This window comes from Magallana gigas, chromosome 4 (genome assembly GCF_963853765.1).
Source record: "Magallana gigas chromosome 4, xbMagGiga1.1, whole genome shotgun sequence".
Lineage (NCBI taxonomy): Eukaryota > Metazoa > Mollusca > Bivalvia > Ostreida > Ostreidae > Magallana > Magallana gigas.
Genome location: NC_088856.1, coordinates 20,081,479 through 20,087,568, shown reverse-complemented (window position 1 = coordinate 20,087,568; position 6,090 = coordinate 20,081,479). Strand labels below are relative to the sequence as shown.

The window sequence follows — 6,090 nt, the reverse complement described above, 5'->3', positions numbered from 1 at the left end:
GTCAGATTTCATCATTGTCTACTAAAGTCTCTTCAATGGAACCCCCCTCCCCCCCAACAAAAATCAGAAATTGGTCCAGATCATGAGGTTGTGCATATTCTGAATAGCTGTATTGGTCTTTATGCAAATGGCGTTAATTTTGTCAAAACGGCAATTCAAATTGGCGAATAGCCAGATTTCATTAATCTCTCTTAAAGGCTCATTAAGAAAAAAAGTGTGTGTTTTATATTATTGATACTAATATGTACATGTAACTGACAATTAAACTTGAATAGTTTATCAATAGAAAAAACTCCACCCAGTCTTTCATTGAACAAAAAAAGCAAATTTTTAACCGGGTTTTCCAAAGGAAAAATCCGGTTATTATAATGGTGAAAATGGCGGGCGGGCGGGTGCCAAAAGGGTCCCCTTATTGTACGGATAACTCCTCCTACAGTCTTAAAGATAGGAAGTTGTTATTTTGCAGATCAATTTAACCTATATTAGAGGTGTGCATATTGCTAGGATTTAAATTTCTGATAATTTATTGAAAAAAATTCAGCTGTTGAACTTTGTCATTTTTTGGCAAAATATTACATAGAGGGTATCCCTGTTGTATAGATATCTCCTCCTACAGTTTTCAAGATAAAAAGTTGTCCTTTTGCAGATCAACTGTAACTATAAAAGAGATGTGCATATTGCTAGGATTTGATTTATGATAATTAATGACAAAAATTTCAGTTGTTGAACTTAGTCATTTCTCGCAGAATAATGCATATACATAACTCCTCCTACAGTTTTCAAGATAAGAAGTTGTTCTTTGCAGATCAATTATACCTATACCAGAGGTATGCATATTGCTTGCATTTTGATATTTGTTAAAAATATTGATTTTATTCATTATTTGGCAAAAATGTTGCATATAGAGTACCCTTATTCTCTGGATAGGTAGTGTTCTTCATTTCAGGGTAGACAAATGAATTATGGATACTGCTCACAGAAAAGAAAACCCGGTTTGCTGTCACATTGACAGCTTTTCTCTTGTTCTTTTTGTTCTATTAATCTAGAGTAGTAATGTTATTTTACAATCCTTTTTAGGATGAGTTCGTGATTTGGAATTTGCAAAGTTCTATACACTGCATGTTGGCATGTTTGCATTTCTCAGCTATGTTAAGGAAGGTCTAAGAATTCTACCACGTGTGATTTAGAAAAATTTGCATAAGCCCCGCCCCTTATTCATGAGATTTTACGAGATATGGGTATTTCGGTAATTAACAAACATCTACCAAAATGAATATGATTAATGATTGGGTTTGAATGGTTCAAGAAAGGTGTACTGAAATAAAATCATAAACTATTCTTTATATCTCGCGAAATCATGAAATTCCTAAGTCGTCTGATGACGTGTCGAGGTTGACTACGTCACATCGGCGCTTGCAGCTGTGATCGGAATAAACATGTGGACTTCAGTGATATATCTCGGAATTTAACTCGTTTACAACCAGCGTGGACAAAAATCAGCATAGGATTCAACTGAACAAGGTATGATTTATCTGTACTTCCCATAGATATTGTTTTATTTACCTAATATTGTTGGATGGAACGGAAACGAAGTGAAATTCCTCGGCTTCGATTTTGTTTACTTGTTTACATTTGTTTTTCATGTAATATTGTGTTCAAACATCAGTTTGGTGACTCAGTCAGGCAAAGTAATTGTTCTGCATTTCGCTAGTTTTGATCATAAAGAGCATTGAGGCTCATTGTAGCTTTTTACTGGTCTCATATCGCGATAATATTAGATCGCATTTCCTCCATGTTCAAAGTACACAATAAAAAGTCCATGGCCAAACACTGTATGTGCTAGCACTACAAAGATTACTGTGAGGATCTGGAATGATTATAGACAAGATTGTAATGTTGTTTAAGTAAATCGAAATGTGTTATTTTATTCAGTTTTCTTTTATGAAGATCTAATTAATTTTATTTAAGACAAAATTAAAGTGTGTTCAAACTGAATTTCCACACATTTTAGAGAATAAACATTTGATTATGCCTGTTGTAATATCACTGACATTGAAACCGCCATTAATATGCCCTATAATAGAGTATTGTTTCATTTTCATGTTATCTTTAACACAATAGCTAGCTATTTATGACACATTATTCATTTTCAGGGTTACTTAGGCAGTAGATGGTCCACTGAAAACACTTGTTGGGATGTTGATAAAAAGTAGGTACTATATAAATATTTCTTTTACTCACTAACTTCAACTTCATGTGTAGTTTGTTGTTTTTAAATATCATTTTGATAATGATACTAATGTAACCTATTATAATAATTTGCATTGATATCTAATCTATTGAAATGAAATTTGGAATTGATATATATTCATCATTTCAGGTATTGGTTTTCTGATCAACTGGACTACCTCCTAATATCAAAAAGACAGAAGAGAAGAACATGTAGTGTGCAAGAAGAATTGTCAATTTCCATAAATTCCACATTATGACTGAAAAATACTAAAAATCAGAAAACACTAGTCTTCTTGAACAGTTTGTCACAGAAAATCAATCTCTATAGTATTTGTAAAGTTGATTATTAAAATAAATTCTTGGTTATATTGATATATTGTTTCTTCTTGCTTTCTTTAATTAGTACTAAAATATCAATTATAATACAAGTAAACCTGATTATACATTAAAAGAATTTATTCACCAGCATAGTAACATAAATCATTATGAAACATAAATGTGTAAATTACAAACTCATCACTTACACCCCCCCCCCCCCCCCCCCCCCCAAATAGAGGCAACTGATGAAATTATTTTCTTCCAATTTCAACAATTTTGTAATGATGATTGGTGTGAACAGAAACAACATTTTAACATTATTTTAGTGAAATTCACAGCGTTTAATTATTTTAAGAATGAAAATTAAAATCATGATCTTAGTCAGTATTGCGTTTGAATTTCACGCAAGTGACGCTGAAAGTGAAATGGGTCAGATAAAATGCAGTAGTGCAAGGGCATACACTTGATCAAATATATTGAAAATTTCCATGTCTTACCATTCTATCCCCATTATATCAAAAAGTGCTGGGAGCTGTATGAAATCGCTACGCATTTGATATAAATAAGCGTTAATTGCGGGAAATCCCTGTATATTGCTGTTCATACACTGTTTACATTGAATTTAATAATTGTTCTTACTTGAATATTTTAAGCTCCCAGCACTTTTCGAAATTTTGAAGGTTCATTTTACAAGTTAGAAACAGAAATAACTAAATTTGTTTATGTTATGCCCTTGCACTTTGCATTTTTTCGTATTATTCCTGGTTCATCTATTTTTAGCAGTATCACGTGACAGGGTATTCCCAAGAGACTCAAAAATTGCTCATGCGATAACAAATTATTTAATTTGTATAATCGATAAAATATCACTTTGTTTAACAATTTTTTGGAGTAGAATACCAAGATTGTTCAAAGGCTAACATTTCATGTGATAAATATCGCTATTTTTTTAAGGACGCCCTTAACATAGCTGAGTTACACATAAATTGCAATCTATCAAATCTAAGAAAGCTTAAAGAATAAGATCGTAGGTCATCAGCACCAGCAGCAAATAACCATCACTCAAATTTTACATCCTCTCGCTGCTGGGCATGGGAATATAAGATTGCTTCTATATGCTTTTCTCCATATCATTACCTTGTAGCATATTTGTTTCACAGGGAAACGTAAAGCATATCCTAGGCCTGGGCTATATCCTCGGGCTTATTGATTAAATGAATAAAGCAAATTGAATTGTGTCAGTGGACAATGTGCCTTTGTTGTGCATATAACTTCTCAATTTTTTTATGGTCAGTTAATTCCCCTTCTCATTGTTGTACACTGTACACCTTGTATACCTTGATTTACTTTAGAAAAAAGTTGTGTCACACCTTATCATGTAAAGACCCAAATCCTTAAACAGGGATGTTTATCGGCTTTGAAAAGGTTTGAACATCCAATTACAAGCTTAATGGTGAGAATGCGCTGCAAATCGATACTAGCATGGTCTAGAATACAAAAGCCTCAATTCTATGGTTGTCATTTTCTGTCTCTAAGTAATGACGCGCATTAATTTGTGTTTTAAATTACGGGTAATACTTAAGAATAAAAACAACTTGACGAATGATCTAATTATCTATCTATGAATAAATATCAATTGATAATTACTGAGTACTTCATTAAACGTGTACGATATTTGGCAGAATCTTTTTTCAACCAGTAAGTGTTGATCTTAATTATCAAATTTTTCAATATACATATTCTTATACATATACTAGTACATGATTTGCATTTAGAGATGTACTTGATTTAGCGGAAATGGTTTTCAACAAAAAACACTAAAAGAATTCACAGTCGAATGTAATACGTTTACAGTAACCTACTTGTATTCGTCCATGAAAATGGATACTGTAGGCGTAGTGCCTTGGAAAAAATCAGATTATATATTTTAAAAATGGACATGCAAGTGTTCATGATTGCATAGGATTTGATTTTCTTTGTTTCTTTGACATAATATGGCCATGTACAAATTTTGATTTTAATGAAACTTCATTTTTGTGAATGACAGTAGGAATAGTATTATTCTTTCCATTCAAGAAATGAATAAAAATATTTAATTACCCCGGCAATAAGTTCAACCGATCAAAGGTTAACCGACAATTATTGCACATAGTTGAATCAGCATTTTCATAGTTCTGTAATATATATATATATATATATATATATATATATATATATATATATATATATATATATATATATATATATATAATTATATATATATATATTTATATCAATGGTATTTTTTCCTGCAAATCTCAGCACTTCCTGTTGGTGCTCTTTATTGCCAAATTTACAAAGAACGACAATAAGATTAGATTTAGAAATTAGATGTCACTATGCAGGCAACATTCTTTTAAATCTCAAATTCAGAGTATTTCTTCAGTGCAATTCCTTGCATCATGACTAATTATCCATACATAACAATAAATTATTCTATCATATATCGCAAAATACTTCACTATGCAGCAGATCAAAGTTCCGAGAATTTGTTCATTCCGATCACTTGCATCATTTTGACTTTTTTCCATTGATGTATATTAATGGTGCAATATAGAAAATGAATATTTTATAGGCCTACGAAAACAACATTAGAGACGTCTATGCAGCTACGAAAACAACATTAGAGACGTCTATGCAGCAATGAATCTCCTGTTTTATAGGTGATTAATTTTGGTTAATTTATACGGTGTACCTCATTGAGTGAATATTTTGTTTACAAATTTATGGACTTCTTTCGATGCAATCATCTGCTTGCATCATTGGTGATTTATTTTGAATGCTTTTTAAGGACTAGTAAATTTTAGATTAATATTAATACAGTTGTTAACAAGCAATGTTTGCGTGCAATTTAACATAGCACGGCTGTGATACTCAAAACGTCTATATCAATCAGTTATCAACCACTCTTTACAGTCATTTCAGTTCCCATTCATTTGACTGGATAACACTTTATCCCGAACAAGTGATCACCCAACACCTGCCAAAAATAATACATCTGTAATCAGGGATTCTTTGATAGTGGCAAGATCCAGTTACGTGTATCAGTGTCGTTCGATGTTTTAAATATATGAAAAAAAATAGAATTCTCGAGAAAAATTGTTTTTACCGTAACATTATTAATATTATTGACTTACTGACCATTTACAAAGTCCGAGTAAAACATAAGCGCTTTCATTTTCATCTTCAGATGTTTGACAATAAACCAAGGTAACGACGTTATTGTGACGTCATTTTAACGTTAACTTAGGGCGCTTTCCATTTACGTTGCCTCGCCGGCGACGTTATCGGGAAACGGCGACGTTAATGGAACGGTTGGCAACGTCACAATGATCCAACGATGACGATTGCAGCTTAAAACTTAATTTGATCCAAAAATTTTGGCTATTAGCAGTTTTAATGTATTTCAATGTAGTACGACAAATTGTAGTTTTAGAAATACTAGTTTTGTAGAATATGATAACCTCGACGCCATATTGTTTCCTAATCGGCAACGGTATA

At 32.0% G+C, this 6,090-nt stretch overlaps 1 long non-coding RNA gene across 1 annotated transcript; it reads left to right on the top strand.

The window, feature by feature from the left end:
• The first annotated feature begins 1,133 nt into the window (after positions 1-1,133).
• Positions 1,134-2,731, top strand: LOC109620394 (uncharacterized). The gene is made up of 3 exons (XR_010713645.1): positions 1,134-1,521; positions 2,154-2,209; positions 2,381-2,731. It is a non-coding gene; the product is annotated as an uncharacterized lncRNA (long non-coding RNA).
• Positions 2,732-6,090: the final 3,359 nt, after the last annotated feature.